The sequence below is a fragment of the Podarcis muralis genome, chromosome 1, assembly GCF_964188315.1.
Source record: "Podarcis muralis chromosome 1, rPodMur119.hap1.1, whole genome shotgun sequence".
Lineage (NCBI taxonomy): Eukaryota > Metazoa > Chordata > Lepidosauria > Squamata > Lacertidae > Podarcis > Podarcis muralis.
In genome coordinates, this window is record NC_135655.1 from 101,743,081 (window position 1) to 101,770,139 (window position 27,059).

The following is a 27,059-nucleotide window of genomic DNA, read 5'->3' on the forward strand; positions in this document are numbered from 1 at the left end:
AATGCGTGGGGTGTGTGTGATCTTTGACCTGGGTGAAATAATGCCTAGTTTTGGCCTTGCCATGCAGGAGCAGTACAGTTCGCAGCACTTCAAACAAAAGCTGTCTGCAGTTGGCTGTATGAAACCATTAAGAACTACTTGAAGGGTAGGCAAGCCCTTTGAATGTCACATTGCATGTATTCCTGCTTCAACTTGCATAGGCAAACCAGAATGAGTCTTGCCTGTGATACTAATAAGAGGGAGCATGAAAATAGTCTTCTTGCTAACTTTTGAGAAAAAATTAAATCTGTTGAATGAGACAAAACAATCAAATCAAAGCATCTTTCTACTTGCTTGTATCTTGCTCTGTGTGGCAATTGGCTCTAACAGGGGTGGCCTATATTTATGGCCCTGAGGGCTGCATCTCCATCAGGTTTGTGGGCTGCAAGCCAGTGTGCTCAGAAAGTGGATGTGGCCAACCCATCCCTGGCAGGTGCAGGCACATACCACACAGATTGCAAACACACCAGGATAAATGTGCACACCACATGGGCATACAACACACACAGAGATAAAACATTGCCCCATTCCCCTGTGTCTTTTTAGATTGATCATCTGATGAGAGGATAATGGAGTGGTTTTCATTCTCATCATGGAATGTTTGGATGGTATACCTGCTCTTTACCTGTGACACACTATACCAGGAGCATTGAAATTATGTCTCTCCAGATGCTATGGACAGCTGAATGGCCTGGCAGGCCGCATTTTATCCTTGTCCTGGGTGTGGAGCCAAGTGCCGCCATTGGGCAGTTGATGCCACACCCAAGAGAGCGTCCCAAAGGCCTTGCCGCCATTGGCCAATTTGGTCAATTTGGTGACAGGGAGATGATCTGGCCTCTCACTGTTCACAAGAGCAGATCGGGGCCCATCCTCAAAGCTGCCCATCCCAGAAGGGTGAACAGACCTCTCATAATCTCATTGGCAATGCTGGCGGGGGCTGATGGGAGTTTTAATCCAACTATATCTAGCAGGTTCCCCACCCTTGCACTATATCCTGGGTTGTATCCTTTTAACCTATGTGTCTGTTGGGGACCAGTGGGAACTGTGTTTGTTTGTTTTCTATTAAAAAATAGCGCTTAGGCATTGCTCGGCTACCTGAATGCATTTGAATGTTTCAAACAGTGAGCTATTTGAAAGCTGTAGTGATGGCCACCAAATTGGATGTATTTGAAAGAGGATTAGACAAATTTCAGGGTTGCCATGTTTTATTTTTCCCTCCTCCCTCCCAATCATTTTTCCTTTTATGTCATGTAATTTTTAGATTGTAAGCTTGAGGGAAGGAACTCTCTTATCCACTGAGATTTGTAAACAGCTCTGGGAGCCTTATTTGGCTACAGAGCAGCATAAAAATGCTCCAGATAAATAAATACAATTCAGCTGCATGATAAATTATTTTTATCTGATGTTTAGTTTGTCTTGATGCTTACCCATTGGAACAGTCACTCAAAGCAGGTGTAATGTGGTTCTTTTTCTTAGATAGGTTTCTATTAGGACGGGTGCACAACACTTTCAGTCTTTGCATATCTATTATTTTGCTTTTAACAACAGCATTTGTCTCAATATCTCTGGAAATGACTTTATCTGCAAAAAAATAGTTTTGAATTCTAAGCACATTCATATCCAGCGCTTGATGTGGTTAACCACTTTTAAAAGATAAGATCCCAACCTCATTTTAATTAGATCCTGTTTCTGTGCTTTGTTTGTGTCGACTGCAGCCTTGTCCTTTTCTTCCCCCTCTTATTTTCCACATGTCTGTGGTGAATTCTTTATTAGGATTTACAACTTGTTGCGGCTGAAAAGCAGATAGCAAGATATATTCAGCAACTGATATGCTGTAATCTTGTCTTATATAAATGGGCTCTTGGCTTACTATCATTCAGCTATGTGAAGCCCTCTTGCTATTACTGCAGGAAGGATAGAACAAGCCGAAGTAAATGGCATGTCTGGATTCCTGCAAAATATTTAATGTATCTTGAGAGTTACTATTTAAAACAAACAGATTGTGATGGTAACACATGTTTCTTAATTCCTTGTCCAAATATCATGCAAACAGTAAAGCACTGGTCGGGATTCAACTGTTTGTCCTGCTAGCATAAGCCTGTGGGAGGATTTCCTTCCTTCTCCTTAACCCAAGCCCCCCAGAATTGGGTGGAGGTTGAGGAAAAACCCAGAACAGGGCACAAGAGATGAAGAGGAGGAGGAGGGATTGTTCCATCTGGCAAGCCGAAAAGCTTGCACTGATTGAAAGATTGCCACAGTGCTACGTTGAAGTCCTCCTGCTATATTTTGCCATTCTGCTTTAAGAATAGAATGCATTGAAGCACTGCTTGTATATTTACATAAAAGATCATCTTTTCCAATCTCACATTTTTAGGACTTTCCATTTGGCCCTATATCATGTGGGCAGCTGTGGCCCACTGTGATGATCTGTTTTCCATCGTAGGCTTGTTGGAGCAAAAACTACTAAACGTCTTGTAGCACCTTAGACCAGGGCATCTGATGAAGTACACTTCAGTCTAGTCCACAAAAGCTTATGCCATAATAATTATGTTTTGTTGTTTGTACTGTTGTATTCTTGTGGTGCCAGATGCATGCCTAGGTTAGCCACATTCTGAAAAACCATGCTGTTGAGATAATTTTTGTTTTTTTTTATAACCTTTTAATTGTTTTTGGATGTTTTTAATTGCATTATTTCATGACTGATTTGTTTGCTGCCCTGGGCTCCTTTGGGAGGAAGTGTGGAATATAAATTTAATACACAAATAAGAATTTCACATTAATTGGGGCAGAGTTATGTCTTTGACCCTGCAGTTGTACCTAACAGTAAGGGAAGGATGGTTTTTCAGAAGAGAAGTGATGGGTGGGTTGAGGAATGTGATGAGAATGGAAAGTGGAGATAGCTGGGGGAGAGGAAGATATGGGTAAAAATGGGGTTCAGGAGCCTCAACCTATTGTCTGGTTTTCCACTAGAACTCGCTTATTCAGCCCACTGCTGTTCTGCAGTGACCTGGGTTTGCAGACGTGGCTCAACTGCTGTCACATGTACTGTATTTTTCGCTCTATGGGACGCACTTTTTCCCCTCCAAAAATTAAGGGGAAATGTGTGTTCGTCCTATAGAGCGAATGCAGGCTGCGCGGCTAAGCCCAAAGCCAGAACAGGGAGACTGAGTGCTGCGGAGCGCTCCATCTCGCTGTTCTAGCTTGGGGATGGCTGCGCGCAAAGCCTCTGCAGGGCAGCGAGGTGCCTTCACCCCGCTGCCCTGCAGAGGCTAGAAAGGCTGTTCCCAAGCCAGAACAACGAGACAGAGGGCTCCGTCTTGCTCTTCTAGCTTGGGGATGGCTGCGTGCAAAGGAAGGCTGTTCCCAAGCCAGAACAGCGAGACGGAGGGCTCCACCTCGCTCTTCTAGCTTGGGGATGGCTGTACACAAAGCCTCTGCAGGGCAGCGGGGTACCTTCACCCCGCTGTCCTGCAGAGGCTAGCAAGGCTGTTCCCAAGCCAGAATAGCGAGATGGAGAGCTCCGTCTCGCTGTTCTAGCTTGGGGACGGCTGCGCGCAAAGCCTCTGCAGGGCAGCGGGGCGCTGCTCTCCAAAGGCTTCAAGGATCTTTGAGGCTGGTGGTGGGGGAAAGCAGCACTTCCCCCCACCGCCAGCCCCACAAGCTCAGGTGAATGCACCTTGAACTCACCTTCTTTTAGAAGGGGAGAACAAGAAAAACATTTTTTCCCCTGTTCGCCCCCTCCTATGGTACGGTGCGTCATATAGAGCGAAAAATACGGTACCTTTTGAGAATTCTGCACTCCCCACATGAGTACTGTTATGGCTAACTACTTCTGAAATTACGAGCTCTTTGAAAACTAATTTGCAATGCTCCTTCAAATGCATGCCTGTACATGCATGCATGTGCACGTTGATGTTCAGAGAGCAGAACTCAAAAGCTACCAGGCACGCACAAGGCCTTCGACATTCCTGAAATAGCTATCTCTGTATGTATTATATGGTTGCTTCCTGCCGCTGTACTTGTTGTGTGGTCATTTGCTGCCTCTGTTTTCAACATACAGCTCCTGCTGTCTCCTGTGATTCCGTGATGTCAGTGAGAGCTGGATGGCACTACATTAAACAAAGGGCATGCTGCCACAATAAAATAAAATAAAAAAATCAGTGTGAAAATATCTGCTATGGCAGCCTGGCCTTAGGGGTGGTAAGGTTTTTGATGGGCCAAATTCCAAGTTGACAGGAATTTGTATACAAAAATTAAGTGGCTGATATATAAAGACACAGGACGCGGGTGGCGCTGTGGGTTAAAGCCTCAGCGCCTAGGACTTGCCGATCGCATGGTCGGCGGTTCGAATCCCCGCGGTGGGGTGCGCTCCCGTCGCTCGGTCCCAGCGCCTGCCAACCTAGCAGTTCGAAAGCACCCCCGGGTGCAAGTAGATAAATAGGGACCGCTTACTAGCGGGAAGGTAAACGGCGTTCCGTGTGCTGCGCTGGCTTGCCAGATGCAGCTTGTCACGCTGGCCACGTGACCCGGAAGTGTCTGCGGACAGCGCTGGCCCCCGGCCTCTTGAGTGAGATGGGCGCACAATCCTAGAGTCTGTCAAGACTGGCCCGTATGGGCAGGGGTACCTTTACCTTTACCTTATATAAAGACACAGTTTAGCTGACTGTGCTGTGTATAACCTAACTACTGCATTTTGTGAATAGTTTTACACCCACAGGTATATACCGTATTTTTTGCTCTATAAGACGCACCAGACCACAAGACGCACCTAGTTTTTGGAGGAGGAAAACAAGGAAAAAAATATTCTGAATCTCAGAAGCCAGAACAGCAAGAGGGATCGCTGCGCAGTGAAAGGCTTCTGGGATAGCTGTGCAGCCTGCATTCGCTCCATAAGACGCACACACATTTCCCCTTACTTTTTAGGAGAGAAAAAGTGAGTCTTATAGAGCAAAAAATACAGTATATATTCCTGCCAGCTGATGGCAACACCTCACGCATCTAATCAACTGGACTCAAGTCCACAAAAAGGACTCACCTTTTTGGCTTCACCAGAAGGCACCCGTTTGTCAGCTTCTCCTACCTCTTCAGTACTCATTGATTTAATTTAAGAAGCTTTTTGTCATAACATCTCTGTTTAACTAAGGTGGCCCACCAGTGTTAGGGAACTGGGTGTGGATCTTGCTTCATTTTCCACCTGTTTACCTTTTCACTTATCTTACCTTTCATACTTTCAGCTTCCATTTCAATTGTTTTATTCAGTGCTTTTTTCTAAAAAAAAATGTTTAGGGGTACTCTCATTTTGACTCAAGAAAATCATCATTTTATAGTTAAAATCAGGAAAAATAAATGCAGTAAATGGACAAAAGTACAAATAACATGCAATACCTCATATTACACAGCTGACCATCACAGTAACTTCCACATTGGCATGAGGTTGTGGGCACTAGTGTCTTCCCGATTCCTCTGCTTGCTGTTGGTGTTCATCGCCAGATGTTGTCCTTTCAAAAACCATGAATTTACATACACCAACTCCTACTTCACACATTAAACACTCACTTCTGCCCGAGACTCAGGAAACACTGTGACAGGAAATGAGGCCGCCATTGGGGATAGCAAAGGAACTGACAATTCACCGTGCTAGAGAAGAAACTAAATATTTTAAAATCCTCTCCCGTTAGATTCACAAAATGTTTAGGGGTACATGTACCCCTCGTCCCTCCAGAAAAAGCACTGGTTTTATTCCTTTTGTCATCTGTCCTGAGAATAGAACTGAACAACTGCGGTGTTTAGACGTAGTTTATGTCATAATTATGCCAGTCTCTTGTTGTGTTTTGACAGGAAAATGACAAATGTTTATTAAGTATAAACAAAAGAAAGTACAGAATGAAGATGGGCAAACTGCCACCTAACAAAACATTATCGGCAATATTCGTTCAGTGCATTTGTTAGTCTTTTAAGTGGTACAGGACTTTGTTGTTTTTGCTAAAACAGACTTGCGTGACTACTCGTTTGGAAGCTGACTTTTTGTTTGTGAATCTCATTGCTAGTGTGTTTCTCTGTGTGTTTGGGTTCGTATCCTTTGGCTTCGTGCCAACTCAAGTATGCTCCAGGGGGGAAATCATTCATTTTCATACAGGAGAAATTTGGCATGTAACCAGCACTACCATGAATGGGCCTTGTCTGTCCAAATCACAACAGAAGAGATTTTAGTACTCAGCATGATGGTGGGTGTGGCAGAGAGTAACAACAGTAGCAACAAGAGGATGAAAGCAAGGATTGCCTCTCAAAATGGCAGCTAGTCAAAGAGCTAGGATCTGACACACAAAGAGCAGGGAAAACCCCTACCAAACAAGCACTGCAGTGCCTGTAAAACCATAATGTCTACCTGAGTTAATTTATCACTCAAGAAAAAGCCGGGTCATATGTTCTCAGTGTAATATGTATTTATTGGGTGTAGAGACAGCCGCATCTTCAAAGTGGTTTTGAGGAAATCCTTTCAGAAATGTTTGTAATATCTGTAATTTGTGTGAATAGGCCTACAGCAAAAATAGTTCAAAGAACACACAACTAAAGTTATGTACCAGGATAAATATTTATATGTAAATCTAAGTGTGACTGTGTAAGATGCAGAAAAAACCTCCAGTAGACAGATATGGAAGTTCTTGTGCAGCTTAATTGCATATGGTTTGGATCTGATAGCATTTCTGAAGCCTTTGGCCCATATTGGGGAGCCCTCAGCTCTAAGCTTTGGATTAAGGTGCTTCTTCTTCTTCTTTTTTACATTGAGGAATTCATGTTATAATGGGTGGGGAAGAAAGTGAGAGATGGTGACTGCTGGCCATATATTTTGTAAGTTGACCTGTTTCTTGGGCCAGGACTTTGTGTGTGTGTGTGTGTGGCAATAAAGAGTACCAGTACTCCCCCCTCTTTTTGCTGCCTATTTTGTGCTGGCACCTATGACACTTCTATCAATATATGACTACAAACACCTCATTGTTGTTATTATTTTGATTAAAAAAACAACAACCCCACACTGGCCCTGGCTTTGTCATCTGCTGACCAAGCAATGGTGTCAGACTGAAAGGAAATCAACACAGGTGTTCCTGGGACAATCAGGATTCTCCTTTGCACGGAAGAGCCTTACGCACATACATCTCATTCAGACTGATGCAAAAGCCGCAGCTAACAGACTGGTGGCTATAACTAGAAGGTGCAATCTCATACTCCATTCGCATGTTTCTGAAGATGGGAGATGGGACTTGTTGGCGTTGCCTGAACCTGAACATTCTGTGTTCCAACTGGTGAACCTGCTTGATTATTTTGACTGGGATAAATGTCAAGTTTCCTGTTCCAGTAGCCAATGGTTCCTTAATCTCAAATGTGGAAATCATCATCTGCAGTAGGTCTTATTATAAGAGAGTTGTTATAGAAAGGTATGAGGCTCAGGTGGATGCAGCCAATGCTGTGTGGAAGGTGACAGCTTATCCTGCCGCAACAAATGTTATGTCATTCCATCATGATCAATCATCATTCCATCATGATCAATATTTCGTATCTAAGCAAAGGCTTGTATCGGAGTTGTGGGGTTCTGGGAATGACAATAAATTCTGCAAATGCATACGTTCGGTGAAGTATTCTGATTTTTATTAAAGCTCTAACACACTTGTTGCACTGTGACTCATCCTGGTTTCTTGTGCTGCACCGGTTAACCTGTCATGGTACTGTGATCAGTGGCTTAGAGAACCTCCTGGATTTCCCAAATAGGTTTTAACTGAAGTGGCTTTGGCAGCGTATTCATTTCCTGCGGGTGTTCATTTCCTGCAGCACAAAGACCAACTATGTATCTGACATGCAAGGGCAGTTCCTTGAGGCCGCAGTTATAATGGCATTCTAAACAGTCTCGCTGAGCAAATAAATCTTTCTCTTTGCCTGAGATGTATGTGGCATGCCATCTATTAATGTGGGTTTCCTGCGTTTTGATCTCCTCAGCATGCAACAGCTCAGACAAAAGCAAATCATCTGATCATGTTTCATACTATTTCATGCTTATTTCCCTGGTTTCTGTTTTATTTCTTCCAGTCCAGCCATCCATAGCAACCTAACCTCCATAAACACATCTTTGTGTACCTTGATAAGACAGCAACTTTTTGGCTTACAATCACAGGGCACATTCTACAGTAGGTGCTCCTTCCCCTGCCTCCCAGCTCTGCAGGGTTCCTGGGAGAATGCCATGACTGACCATTTCAGATTCATAGTGTAGATAGTAAGTCCCTTGAAGGATTATCTAAGGACCAGTGTGCACATGCAGCAGAATAAGGTGGTGCGGCTCAGCTTTCTACTTGCAGAACTTAAAAATAAATAAATCAGGATTAGTCCGTTCACAAAGTATGAGGCTCAAGCTGCTAGCTGAACTGGTACAATGGGAGGGGGGTGTTTACTGCTTTGGGAGGAACTTTGGTTTAGGAAAGTCACAAAAAGCTGCATAAAAAACGAGAAAAACCACTGAAAAGCCAGTGTAAAGAAGAGCATCAGAGAGAACAAAACCCACCATCCACTAAAAGCCTGGGCCAGGCTGGGGACTGGGAAGGAATATAACCTGGCTTCTACAAAATAAAGGTGATGCAGAAATATATATATGTCTGGAAAGGAATGTCCTAATCAAGGCATCACTATGGTGGTTTGAGTAATTTGATCTTGGTGGTTTCTGATTTGAACTTACTTGATTTGCAGTTCCCACAGTAATGTGCAGTCCATTATCCTTATCAGATTTTGCTCTTCTCCAGATTTTGGTGTGCTGTTCTCAGCTTGTAAAAGTGCCAAAATGCATTTAGAAATGCATATTTAGGGATAAAATACGGTAAAACAAATATTATTTAAATGCAATTTGGGGGGATTTATTTTTTTTAATTTGTAATTTTAATGTGGAATTGAGATTGAATAAACTTATGAATGAACACATGTGAAAGTAACATGGACTAGTCTGTCCATCCCTTGGCACTGCTATAGGGAAGGTCCCTATTCCTCAGCACATTACCTACCAGTGAAGGCAGGCTCGAAAGGGTGATATTAAATAATGGACATATTTACAATATTAATCCATAGCAGAAGACACACAGCAAGAGACAAAGTCAAGAACCTGCAAGGCAGAAACTCCAGGACATTTTGAGAGTCCATCACAGCTATCTTTTTTGGCATGAATGTGTACGAACCTTGGAGCACTATCTTGAGCTAATCTCCTGTGGTTCCCCACCCCTATACCCCTTTGTGTGTGGTTAACACATTGACTAAGCTTCAGAATGAAAGATGAACCACTAGCTTTGTTACCAAGGTTTTGGCTCTCTGCCACCAGTCAAGGCTAGGCACAATCACCTTCACTTCAATTAAATAAAAGTTAGATGGATAGTCATTACCTTCTCATTCTTCTTTCATCACTGCCACCCTAATCACAGAAGCTCAAAAACTGGAATTATAAAATTGCAGGGCTCGTGGTGATTTGAAGGTCATCCAAGTTAAGTGGTGTTGGGTGTGTGCTTTACCCTGGTATGACTCAAACATGCATGACATCCTGTATGCCCGTGTTCCTCAGACTGGCCACCTCCAGATCACAATTCTAATCATTCCTGGCTATGGGAATTGCAGTCTGGTAGCATCTGGAAGGCACCAGGCTGGGGAAGGTAGTTGCTGGCGAAGATGAAAAATCTCAAGGCCACTGGCTTATCTTACTTATGGTACTCAAGCAATTGAGGTGACACCAACAGTGACTCCAACAGGGATGCCAGAGCTATTGGCATCACTACCTACAGGAAATGTTGCCAGGGTGGAAGAGGGAGAAGTGAGGCGAATATTAAAGGAGGTAAACACGAGGAAGGCTATGGGCCTGGATGGGGTGGCTGGCAGGGTGCTAAGAGATTGTTCGGACCAACTGGCAGGAATCTTTACAAAGATTTTTAACCAGTCTCTGGCCCAAGCCACTGTTCCACCCTGTCTGAAATCCGCTACCATTATACCCCTGCCAAAAACATCAAAGATAGACAGTCTGAATGATTTTCGCCCTGTGGCGTTGACACCCATTATAATGAAATGTTTCGAAAACTGGTGAGGAAGCGTATCTTATCTTGTCTGCCAGTGGGACTTGACCCTTACCAGTTTGCGTACAAGGCAAAGAGATCCACAGAGGATGCTGTGGCAATGGCTTTACATGCTGTCCTGACTCATTTGGAGAAGCAAGGGAACTACGCGAGACTGTTATTTGTAGACTTTAGTTCTGCATTTAACACTATTCTTCCGCATAGATTGGTGCCCAAATTATTAGACCTGGGACTTCCACCATGTTTGTGCAGGTAGATATTAGACTTTCTATCAAACCGTTCCCAAAGGGTCAGGTTGGGTTCCCATGTCTCTGCGGATCTCATCATGAATACGGGGATGCCGCAGGGGTGCGTGTTGAGCCCGCTTTTATATACGCTCTATACAGCTGACTGTAATAGGGACGCGGGTGGCGCTGTGGGTAAAAGCCTCAGCGCCTAGTGCTTGCCGATCGAAAGGTCGGCGGTTCGAATCCCCGCGGCGGGGTGCGCTCCCGCTGCTCGGTCCCAGCGCCAGCCAACCTAGCAGTTCGAAAGCACCCCCAGGTGCAAGTAGATAAATAGGGACCGCTTACTGGCGGGAAGGTAAACGGCGTTTCCGTGTGTGGCTCTGGCTCGCCAGATGCAGCTTTGTCACGCTGGCCACGTGACCCGGAAGTGTCTCCGGACAGCGCTGGCCCCCGGCCTCTTGAGTGAGATGGGCGCACAACCCCAGAGTCTGTCAAGACTGGCCCGTACGGGCAGGGGTACCTTTACCTTTTTACAGCTGACTGTGCCCCCAAATACCCCAGTAATAAGATCATTAAGTTCGCAGATGATACAACGGTGGTTGGTTTAATTACTACTGGAGAGGGGGAGGCGGCCTATAGGAAGGAAGTTGAGCAGTTGGGGAAGTTGAGCAGGAAAAACAACTTACTCCTTAACTTAAAGAAAACAAAAGAGATCACTGTGGACTTTAGGAAATGTAAATTGAATATTCAGCCACTTATTATTGAGGGGAAGTGTGTGGAACAGGTGTCGGTGTTTCGATTTCTGGGAATGGAGTTGAGAGACAACCTAACCTGGGGAGAGAACAGCAAAGACCTGGTGAAGAGAGCACAGCAGAGGTTATATTTTCTGAGAATCCTCCGGAAGAACAATCTCTCAAAGGACCTGTTGATGGCATTTTACCATTGCACTGTGGAGAGCGTACTAACTTATGGTCTGTGTGTGTGGTTTGGGAGCTGCACGGCCAGGGGAAAAACAATGCTATCCAGGGTTGTAAAGACTGCAGAGAGAATTATTGAGTGTACTCTTCCCACCTTAGATCAAATCTTTGCTGCCAGGTGCCATAAGAAAGCGGCAGAGATAGCACTTGATAGTACGCACCCCGGAAATGATCTATTTCAGCTTCTGCCTTCTGGAAGAAGGTATAGAGTTATAAAGGCCAGGACTAGCCGTCTGAGAAACAGTTTCTATGCTAATGCAATTCTGGTTCTAAACGCAGCATAGTGTATTTTAAAATGGGGTTTTAGAGTTTTTAGGGGGTTTTGAATGTTTTATGTAGTTTTTATGTAGTTTTTATGTAGTTTTGTGGTAGTTTTATGTAGTTTTTCAATTTCATTGTTCCGCAAGGGACAATGACAATAAAGATATCGTTATCGTTCATAAAAGATCATTGCACTCCGTGTCTTTCACAGGACTGGCCCGCCCATGAGGCAAGTTGAGGCAGCGGGATCCACAGGGGCAGCAGACCCCGATGTACATCTTTATTCACCTGATGACTATCTTCCCTCACCCCTTTCCCCTGGTGGAGAGTGGGGTGCCATTTTGTGGTTTGCCTCAGATGCCTAAATGTCTTGGACCGGCCCTGCTCTTTCATATGAGTTGATTTTCACATTCATTCCTGTATGGAAAGCTATGAATCACATCATTGCATTTTTTATATATATATATTGAATAGTAAATTGTGTGTGCTGTCAGGGCAATGCCCTCGGTGTTCCAGAGTTTTTACCATGGCTCTGGACCCTACAGTTCTTTTAGCGTGCTACTTCCACCCTTAACAGACAAGCAGAAGCCATGCCTTGCATGTCTTTGTGTTGATTTTCTCCTGCCTGTAAATACCAATCCTCTGTGCTTCTCCCTCCCCCCACAAAGAAACATGAATACTGTTTTTGTTGCCTTTTGTAGCTTGATTTCTGTAACTGGATCTTGCTCTCTGGAGTCTCTATTATGCCTGCTGCTAAACTGCTCCTTTGATGGGAGAGGCTTCTAGTTACCAAATTCCCCAAAACCTTCACTGAGATGTGAACATCTATATATATATATATATAGGCCTCCCAGCTTTATTTTGGAAGGCAGGCTGTTAAAGATGTTACACTGGCTCTGCCTTCTGCCGCTGCAACATTTCTCTACATCCCTGGAAAGTTACCAAATACTCTCGTGCTAACAGACAACAGAGAGATGCAGGTAGCTGAGCAAAAGAGGGACCAGGTATAGAGTCCAGCAACAGCAGGCAACAGAAACCTATTGGATTTGAGATGAAAACCATCTATGTAAGTAGCAGTAATGTTGAGAACGTATTAAAAAAAAATGCTTTGTGGCAGCAAAGGTTGGCACTGCTGTCGAAAGAAGATACAGGGGGAAAGAAGCTTCTCAGTCCAAGAAGTTTGGATAGATGATTATAAGCCACCAAGTTAGACTGGGGTGCACAGAAGAGGAATGTGTTCATATTTCCAAAGCCGACTCTGAGAATTCATGTCAGAGGCCGTATAATGAAATCAGATTAGCCTACTCTCTTGCCTTGCCTTTTTAATGCGATGAGGAGATAAACAAGCATGGAGTACTCATCCTGAGTGAATCAGAGAGGGTCCTCTGCTACCTCCTGATTGTTAACAGGTGGCATTGGGCAGGTAAGATCCTTGGAGGGAATTGCTTTCAGTTTAAGTGCTTCCAACTTCTCAGCACAAGCTTTCCGTTTCTAAAATTCCATCGCCCTCCTTAACTCGGCTTCTTCATGCTCCGCTCCATCACTGGGTCATGCATCAGTGTGCTCTGTGTGAAAACGACTTCACTGCCAGCCACCTGCCATGTAAACCTGTGCCTATGGTTGCAAATGATCTCTCTCACCTTTTGGAAGTGCATCTTTTACTTGATGAATAATTCATACATACTTGAAATGCAACATTCAGCTCCTTTGCAGATGTTCTGAGCTTGAATTGTAGAACTGTTTTGAGTTTCAAAGGCAGGTTTGTCTCGAAACTAGCTACACGGTTTTACTCGAAACGTTAACATTCTTTGCCTCTCACTGTCTACCAGCTCTTCATATATGCTTTGCAGAATTTTGAGCTGCATGACAGCCCCGGATATAGGCTGCTGAGCCTGGCTTGATGACCTGTCCTCTTTATCTCTTTATCTTTATCTCTTTATCTCTTTTATTATAAATCCATTTAGCAACTGCCTTTTCATTCTGATGACTTTTAGCATTTGCTGAAAACAACTGTTTTAATACCATATACTTTTTGCATGCATTGGTTAACTATTTGGTAGAACTGAAAGCATTTAGGAACTGATAAATATGTATCAGCCAGACAATAAACGGGCTCATTTGAAGAAGAAACTAATGTCAATTATGATATAATTTCACTCCATTCCATTTATAGTTTTCTACCCCTCACCTTCACCACTACATTGTCAATGAGAAAGCTCAGCCTCATTGAGCTATTTTTAGGGGATTGCGGCATAGGATTTTGTTCCTAAAGTTTTAATGTGAGATTCTGCAAACCCTTGGGTTACCCTAAGCGTGCTGACACCCTGGTTTTCTTTCTCAGTGGTCTCATTTTGACTGCAATCCTGTTTGGCACCTCTCAGGTGTGCGCCATTGCCATTATAAGAAAACAAAGGAGGCGTTCATGGTGAGTTACGGCACCTTTTTTCCTAGAAAAATAGAGCTGGGTGTGAGTATTAAGTGGCACCTGTAAAAGTTCCAATTCTGCCTATCAAAGTGGTCAAGTGGACACATCTAATGGGGTAAGGCGATCTCATAGGCATATTGGCCCCAACTTGTTAATGGCTTTATCTACTAATAGCAACACCTTGAACTCAGCCCAGTTGCAAATCGACAGCCAGTTCAGACCTCTGAGCGCATTGCATGGGGTTGCAGTGTGAGTTTGCTGTTTGGAATGCATGGTTCTCTTAGGCTAGGTGGCACTGGTAGCATTCAACAGGCGCCGCTAGACAAATATGGTTTGGAGTTCTTGGAATTTTCATAAACTTGCAGCAGATGACTGGTTCACAGTTCTCTCTGCTTCTGCTGCTTGCTGTCGTTGTTTCTGGGGGAATTGTAGAAGAATGGGGGTTAAGCACTGTGTGCGTGGCAAGTTTGTGCCACATTTGAGATGAAAGAGGGAAGACAGAAAGCAGCAAACCGGGATATAATTTAAATATAAATGAGTGTTTATCCTGCCTTAGTGTTTAGAGGCACAATTATGTCAACAAATAGTGCTGGGTGGTGTGTCATTTTGGGAAACCAGCACAGCTGCAACCCTCTGCAATGTCTATAATTTGACATAATTAAGCCAGCCTCAGCTTAATTAGTTCAGTGTCCCCGGTATTCTAAATATTCCATTATTATTATCCCCCCCAGGCAATTTCTTTTCTAACTTGGAAACTTTCTCTCTCCCTGCTCCTGCCCTCAAAAGTTTCCCTAATGCTAGCAGAGAGACTTAGAAATGACTGGAGAACAGGGCTGCAGTCACTGTGCCTCTGGATGGCTGCCACCGTGAGTGAACAAAGCCCAGGATTTCTCAGGGAATGCAGGCACTGATACCTTTATCATTTCTGTTGGACCTATTAACACGAGAATGCAGGCGTCTCGTTTTCTGTCAGGTGTGCACAAAGACCGTTTGTTGTTGGAGGGGCTGAGCTAGAAACTTGGCCCGGCTTTGCTAACTTCCAGGGACCAGAAGAAGAAATCTGCCATCTCATTACGGTTGACCCAGTTCCTACCTTTCCTTGTAATAATGTTACAGTAGTGTTTAGAGATTTTATGCAAACATACTCTTAAAGCGCTGTCAAGAGAACTCTGGGTTAAGTGGTGACAGGTGCTATTGCATGTATGGGTTGCTAGCATGTCCCCTTCCCCCTTCCCCCCTTCCATTCCCTTATTCAGCATGAGCCCATTAATGCAGCATTTTCAAATAAACTGTTTATATATATGAGAGAGAGGGAGAGAGGAGAGATTCTATTGACTTCTCAGGCTTCTATCCTGCTCCAGGGAACCAAATGAACGTGACATGTGCTGCCAGAGACATGTAGAACAGGTGATCTGGGTGAACCTTAATGTTGGTGACCAGATCTCATAGCCTCCAACATTTCTCCAATGAAAATAGAGACATCCTATTCAATAATAACAACAACAATAATAAATTTTATTATTTATACCCCACCCATCTGACTGGCTGTCCCAGCTACTCTGGGCAGCTTCCAACATATATAGAAACATAATAAAACATTAAATGTTAAACAGCTCACATAACGCCAACATCTCCGTTGAAAATAGGAACATCCCACCATACCCTCCAACATTTCCCCAGTGAAATAGGGACCTCCTAAGGAAAAGCGGGGCATTCTGGGATCAAATCAGAAACCGGGACAGCTTCTGTAAATCTGAGACTGTCCCTGGAAAATAGGGACACTTGGAGCATCTGAGATGCTCAGTCCCAGAGTGCATTCCTCTCTTTGCCAAACATCAGCCATGACAGAGATAGAAATGCTGCAGGTAATTACCCAATACTGAATTCACCTCTAATACTGCAAGCCAACTGGCTGATTGCTGAACATTTGGCCGAGAGTCTGCTGTGTGGAACACAGACCCAAGGAAAGCAGCTATTAAGGTGTTCTGGAAGTCTGGAAATACAACATAAGAAACCTGGAAATTAAGGGGAAATTGAAGATTAATGGGACCTAAGCAGCCATTAGTCCCCAGTTGAAAATAAAGCAGTGGCCAGTGTGTGAGAGTGGCAGGGTATATACCGTATTTTTCGCTCTATAAGACGCACCAGACCACAAGACGCACCTAGTTTTTGGAGGAGGAAAACAAGAAAAAAATATATTCTGAATCTCAGAAGCCAGAACAGCAAGAGGGATCGCTGTGCAGTGAAAGCAGCAATCCCTCTTGCTGTTCTGGCTTCTGGTATAGCTGTGCAGCCTGCATTTGCTCCATAAGATGCAGACACATTCCCCCTTACTTTTTAGGAGGGAAAAAGTGAGTCTTATAGAGCAAAAAATACGGTACTTTATTCACCCTGGGATTCTTTAAAGGCTGTATTAAAGTGTATCACTGGTCTGGCACATAGCAAGTTCACTTTATGATGAATTGGGAAAGGTACAAGAAAGGATAATTGTGCCGGAGCGCTGTCATGTGGAGAAAGAAAGAGTTGGGCCTCTTGGGGAATTGTAGAATAATGAGGAATTGTGCCCCAGTCGTACAACATGGCCATTGCTGCTTGGCTGTTTCCTAGCAGGGGTGGAATTTGTCAAGATAGCAAAGCCCTCGAAACTTGTGTTCAGCATTTTTCAGAGCAAAGTACTACACTCTTAAGTGGACCATCCTGCCAGCAGGCATGCCTTTGTCAATAAAGATAGGACTAAAAACACACACTGTTGAGTTTTCTATTATCTAGCAAACCCTGAAACACCATGTGGACCTTTTCTTTTTTTTTAATGCTCCCTGTTAGGCAAACCTTTCAGAACAGTGTTTCAAGAGGAGGTTTCAGAAGGAGCACATGGAAATATGAGGCAGTTGATTAAAATAAAAAGGATCACTCTTGCATATAACATTAAAAAAATTAAGGCATTGGGCAAACTTCCAACTACCGTATTTTTCGCTCTATTGGACGCACCGGACCACAGGACGCACCTAGTTTTTAGAGGGGGAAATCAAGGAAAAAAATATTATTTCCCCCCCCCCCCCAGCCCCAAAGAGCAACAGACAGGCTGCACGCAGCCTGTCCACTTCTCCCAGACCTTCTCGGGGCTGCGGGGGAAGCCCGGGTTCCCCCCCCCAGCCCCAAAGAGCAAAGAAGCCAAGACAGCGCGCGGGGTCCATAGCCGCGCAACCTCTCCAGCCAGGAGCTAAACCTCTCCAGTGCAGCTAAAGAAGAAGACAAGGCAGCAAGCGCGATCCATCCCGCTCGCTGCCTTGGCTTCTTCTTTAGCCTTGCGCAGCATCTTTAGTCTTGCGCAATGGGATGGATTGCGCATGCTGTCCACCGGGGCTGGACTAGATGACTCCTGGGGTTCCCTTCCAACCCTGCAATTCTGTGACCTTGGAAGTTGTTGGGGGTCTCCACCACTGGAGGCTTTTAAGCAGCGGTTGGGGGACCATCTGCCTGGCGTTCTTTAGCTGTGATTCCTACATTGTGAGGGGGCTGGGCTAGATGACCCTCGGGTGGCCCTCCCAACTCTATACAGTCCTACAGTTCTGCGGCAGGAGATCCACAGCCACTTCACACAATGCCCACTCCCAATTTTCATTGGAGAGACATGTGGCTTCACTGTCTAGGTAGGTACCCCCCTACCTGCCACACTTCCCCCACCCCACTTAAGCTGGGGGGGGAATCCGCTGAAGCCTCCAGCAGCGGAGGATCCATGGTCCCCTTCCTTCCCTCCTCCGTAGTTGCTTTGAAGGAGGAAAGTGGGAGAGGAGCTGCTTACACGAGTGTAAGCTGCCCCCCTCCCACTTTCCTGCTTCAAAGCAATCACGGAGGGGGGAATCTGCTGAAGCTTCCAGCAGCGGAGGATCCATGGTCCTCTTCCTTCCCTCCTCCGTAGTTGCTTTGAAGGAGGAAAGTGGGAGAGGAGCTGCTTACACGAGTGTAAGCTGCCCCCCTCCCACTTTCCTGCTTCAAAGCAATCACGGAGGGGGGAATCTGCTGAAGCCTCCAGCAGCGGAGGATCCATGGTCCTCTTCCTTCCCTCCTCCGTAGTTGCTTTGAAGGAGGAAAGTGGGAGAGGAGCTGCTTACACGAGTGTAAGCTGCTCCCCTCCCACATTGCCGCCTCAAAGGGAGCCCGGGAGGAGGGAATCTGCTGCAGCTTCCCCCACCTCCCGCAGAAGCCGCACGCTCTTTAAAGGGGCTGTGCGGCTTCTCCTGGCTTTTCTGGGAGGTGGGGGGATTCCCCCACCTCGTAGAAAAGCCTGCAGGAGCCGCACAGCCTTTAAAGAGGGCGCCGCTCTTGGGGGCTTTTCCCCCAGGAGGGAGAAGGGACTGCTACAGCCAGTCAGTCCCTTCTCCCTCCTGGAGAAAAGCCCGCAAGAGCGCACGAAGCTTGTGTGCGGCTCTTGAGGGCTTTTCCCGCCTGCCTCCCCCCTCCCTTCGCTCCATAGGACGCACACACATTTTCCCTTGCTTTTTAGGAGGGAAAAAGTGTGTCCTATGGTGCGAAAAATACGGTAATTATTTATTACTAGAGATGCTGATCTTTTTTGGGGGGGGCATAGGAGGAGTATAGCTATTATGTTCATGTTCTGATTCAGTGGACATCATCACCATCTGTGTTCATCTGTGTAAAGACAAGGGTAAGCTAGAAACTGGGTTATAGCAGCAGTCCCTCAAATTAAACCAATAACAAGGCTATGGTACCTGTTTCGTCACTCCCTAGGATCATTTACTCAAAGGTCTACAAGACTTTTCTTAAAAGCCTGATATATATTCAATGCATCCTTTCACTTCCCAATCCCTATATACGGGGCTGGTTTGCACATCATGGTGTGCCGTGATTTATAGGTTCCTGTAACAACAACAACAACAACAACAACAGTGTGCTAGTGCTGCTCTGCTCTGCTAGGAGCAATAAGCCTTGGCTTAGCATTGAGTGTGAGAACCAGGGCTCAGTATATGTTTCTCTCCAATATTCCAATAAATGGAAGCCAAGGTTTGTTCTTGGCTTGCCGCTTGTTAGTTTGGGAGAAGCAAACCGTGAGCACTGGTTCACATGTAATGCTAAGCCAGATAAGGACTCATTTTTCATCCTGGGAGATAATTGTGTGTGGAAATGAGCAAAGGGCAACATAATTAATTTTTACTTTGCTTAGGTATATTGATTAGTTTGGTTAACCAATCTACTGAGCAGTCTCTTGTACATAAATCAGAGTAGCTCCAGGTGATCTAAATTAAGTCATTAACATTTTTTAAAAGGCACCTCTCCCACATACACATCACAGTAGAACCAGATTTTTCCCATAATTTTTTTTATTAAAGCTTTTCTATGATACAAAGTAAAAAAAATCTGTCAGTTACATAAAAATAATTATTCAAACATTCGTTTCACGGTAACATCCAACTGTTCCACTTTTCGTAATCCAGTGTTTTCCCAATCTTTAAACCCAAATATTGTGTGTTCATCTTCCTTTTCACAAAGTCCAAAAGGGGCTCCCAATTAATGATATTGATAAATGTCAACAGTAGTTTTCATGGTAGAACCAGACTGATGTATGGGTCACAAAAGGCCTTGTTCTGTACACACACAGCAGGCATGGGAGCATTACCCCATTGTTCATGGACCCTTGTAATATGAACCCAGGGACTACACATGTTAAGTGCCTAAGCAAGCAATTTCTGTGTGATCTGCACCCCTTTTCTATAACAGATGGATCACACAAATGGGACCTACTCATCTAGGCATTTAAACACCTCATGTGCCTTAAACTCTTCAAAGAGCAAGGAAGTTTGCAATCCTAAACACACCCAGTGGAACGTCTGAGTAGAAAACACAAAGCCAAAGAGATGCTGCAGTACACATGAGGAGATGCATAATGTGCACAGGAGCCAAGTATGTATCGGTCTTTATGCCTTGTAATGCTATATGACAGTTGCAGGCATAGGCAAACTCCTGCCCTCCAAATGTTTGGGACTACAATTCCCATCACCCCTAGCTAACTGGACCAGTGGTCAGGGATGATGGGAATTGTAGTCCCAAACATCTGGAGGTCCGGAGTTTGCCTATGCCTGGTTTAAGGGGGGGGAGCAAAAGCCCCCCATGTCTCTTCTCTAAGTTTTCTTTGGCATGGTTCTGAAGATAGTTTACAAACTCCTTGTCTCAATGGAATGAATGGCGGTTGTTCAGCAGCAGTCTCTTGTGCAGCAGTGGTTTGCACTTCTGGTTTCTCCTGTGGTGCTTTCTAATAACACCAGGAAAGTTGCTGCTGTAGTATTCTCTTGTCTCTTCCAAGTGGCCCATCACTGGTACAGAAGGAATGCCTCCTAGACATTCTTCTCCCTCTCTCTTATCAAAGGGAGATATGGGATGAAGACTGCAGGGTGATTAAGGTGCCTCGGAGTGTGGGAGGGATAGTGTGGAAGTATAGCAAACAGTTCCCAAAATTCTTGTCCTTATAATTATTTTGGCTATGTGGCTATGTGTCAAAAGTTATCTGTTACTTGACTATCTTAATACGCTTCTCACTAAACCAAGGCTGTTAATCTACATGGATTACTTTTACCCCTTCCTGTCTTCAGTAAAACTACAGCGAATTCAGTTTTCTACTCTTATAAAACTTTATTTGACAAGTGGAAGCAATTTCCACTAAGGCAAAGACACTATTAGATGCAGCTCCTAGAGAGAATTTGCACTGAACACAGCAGAGCATTGTGCAAGCCAGGATGGCAGCTTTTCCAGCAGTGAAACCGAAAATCATGTGAAGATGTGCCTTTGTATAGTCAGCTAGTTTCTACATACACTTACATCTGGACAAATAAGAGGCATTATCAGAGTTCAGCGACACATTTCAACCAACCAAAAATACTTGAGGAGTACAAAGCAGGGCTATTGAGGGCTGTAGCCTATGGAGAAGGTGGTGACTTAAGTAGCCTGAGGGCCTGACAGGCAGTGTGCAAATCCACATTTTGCTCTGGAGTGGGCAAGCCATTAGTTTTATTTTGTGACCAACCCATCAGGTATTTTCTACATTATTCTCTGAAGTCTCATGATCAAGTATTTCCATAAAATTCTAAACCTTGAGCTGTGTGCAGCCAATCTAGTGCACACATTGGACTCATGTTAATTCTGTGCTCCTTATGGTACCCACTGTTGCTAATCCAATGAGGGATATTTGAACTAATTTCTACCATGAGCTAAGAGGAGTAATAAATGGAAATTCAAACAATGTCTATCTAACTCAGCTTGACAAATTTACCTTTGCTTTGTTTTCAATAGATAGCATTTGGCAGGTGGTAAATCTTCTGTACTATGTGCAAAGTTAAACAAGAAACACTGGTTGAAACTGAAATGGCCAGATTGCAGACCTTTGAGTATTGACAGGGAGGGCTGATGGGGTGAATTAAACATCCAGGAAGCATTGTGATATTAGCTAACCTGAGGCAACAAAGAAAAGAAAATATGGATGAATATTCTATGTTGAACTTAATGAACTTAACTTATTATCAAACTAGTTGTTATCTCATTTCCTGGTTTGGAAAATCACCCTTTTGCTCATCGTGATTTAACAACATGATATAAATCTTGCTACTGTGGTCTTCCAGAATGTTCCACTTTGGGCATCTTTGGTGCCCTGGAGCTGTATGTTGTAAGCCAAGGGCTGGAATCTTTGCTTACTAATGGGAGAGCTACTTGTGAATAAGGTGGGAATACATTTTATCACTTTTCTTTCCCGGAAAGGCCTCGTGGGGTCAGTCCCATGGCATGCCTTTCTCAGCTACTTTGCGCTGACATGCTTCCACTGTGGCATGCCGGTGGCTTCCCACATAGCTTCTGCTTAGCCTTGAATGGTGAAAGAAGGCATTAGAAGGAGTATATGTTGCAAACAGTTTTATGCCTGTCTGTAAAATACATATCGGGCATATTAGGGCTAGAGTTAAAACTCAGTTAAAATCTGTGGAGCTCTGGAGCTGACTGCCTGGCCTGCCGCCATCTTGACTGGAAGCCACCGGAAGCTAGAACTGATTGCAAAAACTTGGGTCAGTCATGCCAAGAGGAACTATGAAGAGATGCCTTCCTGACTGCAAAGGCTATTCCCCTCTCCTCCATTACAAGAAGTGCTTATACATAATACACGAACACATATGGAAGACTCTGGAATCTAAACGTTTGGTAGTAAGAAAAAAGGGGGTCCAGGTGTGGATAAGAGTTTGAACCAAGGTGTGTGGGGGATATCTTAGATTTCTAAACAATTGCCTCTGACAGCAAAGGGAGGTAGAATGCTGACACACACACACACACACACACACACACACAATTTAATATGTATATTAAAGCTTATTTTTTTCAGTAGAAGACATCTCATGAATTCTGTATGACAGGTATAATGAGGTGAATCTCTGAAACTGTAATTTGTGTTAAACCTTTTAAAACAGTGCACTTTTAAATTTTTTAATCCACTCTTGGACCTTATGGTGAAGGGCAGCTAACCAATTTATTAAACAATAGCAGCAAATTTCAATAAAGTTTCCATTTTAGTCAAAGTTTTCCAAGAGGTTACAACTACTCAACAGATGAAATATCTTTCTTTAACAACTTCGGGTAGTTGGTTACATTGAAACCAATGCTTGACACTCTTCAAGTAGTGTTTAATATGTGAACAGTCCTTCCAATCTTCCAAGCTGCTTTTGTTACCAAAAATGTCTTGTAGACCTGCACAATTTGGGTCATAAAAACTTGCATACCCAGCTACTATCTGACTTTATTGCCTATCAGGTCTCGGTTTTCAAGTACATGTTACAAAAGCAGTAGAACAGCAGTAAAGCAAGCTTAGTATTTCTCTTGCATTTGCAGCATCACCATCACGTTAGTGTTCCTGTCACTGGTTATTAATTGTTGAGTTTGTTTTGAGAGTATGTAATGTTATCTGCATGGCTTTATTATGCTCCTAGCTTTATGCTTATCTCTTGTTATCTTTTGTGCAGTGGCTAAAGCAAGCAAACACCTCTGCTCTTAAGAAGCAAAATTGCAAGCCCTTCTTGCAAAATCATTACAAAGCAGTGCTGTGTTCTTCACCTGAAGTGACATAATTTAGGGCATTTAACCTCTGACCTGATACTGTGATAACCATACTCTGGGGGAGTGAGCAACCTATCCTTTTATGGTTGCCTGTAGAGAAAAGTGAGTTACGGAACTCACTCGGAATGTGCTTTAGGCATAAATAATACCTGCCCGGGTAACCCTAGATGAACATACAGGATTGGCGCAGATGCAGAATAAGTGTAGCCAGTATTGTCTCCATAATATCAGTGTACTGAAAGAAGCAAAGATCACCAATATTGAAGCAATAAATCTTCAACATCAGCTTCGTTGGACTGGTCATGTTGTGCAGATGCCTGATGATCGTCTTCCAAAGCAACTACTCTATTCCGAACTTAAAAATGGAAAGCGTAATGCCAGTGGTCAACAAAAGAGGCTTAAAGACTGTCTCATGGCAAATCTAAAAAAATGTAGTATAAACACTGACAACTGGGAAACACTGGCCTGCGAGAGCTCCAGTTGGAGAACAGCCTTTACCAAAGGTGTAATGGACTTTGAAGACACTCAAACTCAGGACACAAGGGAGAAACGTGCTAAGAGGAAGGCACACTTGGAAAATCCACACCATGATCAACTTCTGCCTGGAAAACAATGTCCCCACTGTGGAAGGACATGTGGATCCAGAATTGGCCTCTACAGTCACTTACGGACTCATTGTTAAAACTGTGTTTATGAAAGACAATCTTACTTGGTTATGAGTGATCGCCAAAGAAGAAGGAGGAGAAGAAGAATTGTCTCCATTGGCTGGCAGTGGTTCTCCAGGGTTTCAGGCAGGGAGATGACACAGCAAGCATGAGGCCTGAAATGCTTTTGCTTTTGCTTTACATTTACAAGCTAAAACTGGAAATCTCAACTAAGAGTTCATGGGTGCACCTTAAGGATTTAACAAATTGAATGTGGCATAGGTTTTCTTTGTTTTGTTTTTCTACATTGGATGAAGTGGAGTATTATAAAAAGATAACATTGTACTGGGTATAAACTTTTGTATATCTTTGAATAAGTAACAATGAAAATAGATACAGTGGTACCTTAGTTCTCAAATGCCTCGGCACTCAAAACAACTTGGAACCCAAACACTGCAAATCCGGAAGTAAGTGTTCCGGTTTGCGAACTTTTTTCAGAAGCTGAACATGCTCCGTTTTGAGTGTTACACTGAGGTCTCTGATTTTGCTATTTATTTTGTGGTTTTGTTTTTGTGGCTCTTTTTGTTTTGCTTTTGTGACTGTGGAATGCAGTTCACCCACTGATTGATTGTGTGACTGCAGTACATTGTTTATTGCTTTCATTTTATGGATTAATGGTCTCCTTAGGTAGTAAAATTCATGTTAAATTGCTGTTTTAGACGTTGTTTTTAAAAGTCTGGAACGGATTAATTCATTTTGCATTACTTTCTGTGGGAAAGCACACCTTGGTTTTGGAATGCTTTGGTTTTGGAACGGACTTCTGGAATGAATTAAGTTCAAGAACCAAGGTACCACTGTACTTTACCAGAGGCATATGCCACACTAAATTTGTTATTATTTAAGGTGGCACCAGACTCTTCGTTGCTTTTGCTGCCAGAGATTAGCATAGCTAACTCTCTAGAAAGCTTCCAGGTTCAATTTCCACCCTGGTTTCTGTTATTCCCAAAATGACATACTCTTGGGTAGCTAAGTGGTTAAACTCAATGTCCCCATTGCGTCTTGACCAATGATACAAACAGAACATTTCTCCATAATCAGACCTTTGGCTGATTAACATTCTATGGCCTTTAAAATGTTTTTGTGGGAGGGGAGTTATTAGTTTGTTTTTGTGTTATGTATTTTGTGTTCTCATTTTGTATTTTTGCACGTTGTGGACTGCCTTGTGCTCTTTGGATGAAGTGTGGTATGCAAATTAAATAAATAATCTAGTTGCAACTAACTCAAGTCTTGTGGTTCTCAATGGGACTAAACCTTGGCTAGACTGAAGCCAATAGGACTTGTCTGACAGCATCACAGTGTAAATAGACCATAAGGGCACAGTCATTATGCAGAACAAAATCAGCTGGATATTCTTCCTTAGCACAATGGAATATATGTTGGTAGCATTAACGCTGCAGAGTGCAGAGTACCTGGGAGCCAGGAGATTGCTTTATGTGTGTGGCCACTGATTTGTTAGGACAAGCTTTGCTAACAGCATACTTGAGAGCAATTTTAATATGTAAAGAAAAGAGATTTCCTCTCCCCCTCCACCCACAGTGCTATGAGCAAACAAGTACAAATGAAAGAACAAGGAGCCACGTTTTCTGAGATGGTACTGCTAGTGGTGGTCTTTCCTCAACCTTAAAACTATGGAACATCAAAGAGGCATCCAGCAGCAGTGTCTAAATTGCAGGAAATTATATGTGCCTAATAACCAAGAATTAAATGCTCAGCCTGCTTTAAGTGCTAGTAATTTTACTCTGCTCTTTTTGTGCAAGCCAGCAGGGGTTTAGTATATGACAGGGGCTTGTACAATCGTTTTAGTCTTCTAACAGTTGCCCATGTTGGGGTGTGTTTGTGTGAAACAATAGGATCACACCCCTCCCAGAGTCTGGCACTTTCCTGTCTCATTGATTTTACTGAAAGGGTAAAGCATGCACATAAATATCTCTCACTTCAATAAAAGGGGTGCCAAATTGTGACTGTGGTTTACATGGACATAAAAAGTAAACAAAACTTGCTCTGTGCCTGTATTCTGTCCTTGACAAACGCTTATGAATCTTGAATTTTCACTCTTGCCACAGTAGTTTCTGTGACACCATATAAGCCCTGAACTAGATTAGAATGTTGCTTTTTATTGGTGGCATTTGAACGCCAATTCAGTTCATGATCAATATGTGCACATCAAGAAAAGAAGAATGACGTCCTGATTTCCAAAGGCTATTGTGAACATTTTGGTCTGCAATAAACTTGCTGGCTGCTGTTTTCTTTTTCTCTCTTTTTTCCTTTTTGGTTGCCAATTGACAATTGCCTGCCACCACCTGGTGTGTAAATCAGGGGCACAGAATTCATCAGGTTACACAGAGATCAAAAGGATCTATTGATTTATGGGCATAATGTAGATTTCCCTTTGTATACCCATATGGTAGTTTCATAGCAAAGGAATTCTTACTGATTTAATCTCTTTTGGGGGGTTTGGATGTGGGGCTTTTATGACTTTCTTTCTAACATATTTTTCAAAGCAGTAGTAATTAAGATGGTTTGTCAGTAGCTCCATTATATACCCCTCCCAGTTTTCAAGAGTGAAAGCTATAACTCACTTGTAAAAATTTGCCTCAGGCTGACAGTTGGCAGAAAAGATTTTAGGAGCACAGGAGAATTTTGTGAATGATTATATACACTCTTTCAACACAGCTGCTGTGCAGCTCTGTTGTGTCATCTTTTGTATAAAGCACACCCCAATTTCACCAGATGTGCAGCTTTGGGAGTCTTTACTCATGGTTGCAGACTGGGGTTTAAATTAGTAAAAGGATAGACCGGGGCTGGACCAAGACATTTTGGCACCTGAGGCTAACCACAAAATGGTACCTCTCTTTCCCTCCGGGGAAAAAGGAGTGAGGATCTACATCAGGAACAAGGGGGTGGGAAAATAAAGAGCTGCATTGGGATCTGCTGCTTCCGTAGATCCTGCCACCTGTGGCATTTGCCTGACCTTGCCTCATGGGTGGGCCAGCCCTGGCATAGACTTTAGAACAAACTAGCAAAACTAGAGACAAAACACTATTTGTAGAGTCTCATTATCTTAGCACAAATCCATGTATGTTATACTTCTGTCCTGCTGTTCAGTGGGATTAAATGTGCATAAATTTGCAGCCTTAAAAACATGTTGAGCATTCTTAGGTGGTATTCAGCTAACTTCTCATGCTAGTGCAAGCAGATTCCCCCCCTTGTGTGGCTTTGCACCATCCGCACATCTG

General features: G+C 43.6%; 1 protein-coding gene across 8 annotated transcripts in view; it reads left to right on the forward strand.

Annotated features, from left to right (window-relative positions):
* The window catches only part of LYPD6B (LY6/PLAUR domain containing 6B), a 63,272-nt gene that overhangs the window by 19,528 nt on the left and 16,685 nt on the right, over positions 1-27,059 (forward strand). Inside the window, exons 2-3 of one of the 8 annotated variants that reach the window (XM_077935952.1) lie at positions 11,804-12,658; positions 13,934-14,017. The exons of 4 other annotated variants lie outside the window; for them this stretch is intronic. The gene's annotated coding sequence lies outside the window, so the exon portion shown is untranslated. Of the gene's footprint in view, positions 1-66; positions 146-11,803; positions 12,659-13,933; positions 14,018-27,059 lie in introns of those variants that run through there. 3 more of the 8 variants (XM_077935956.1, XM_077935960.1, XM_077935966.1) reach the window with 3 other exon arrangements.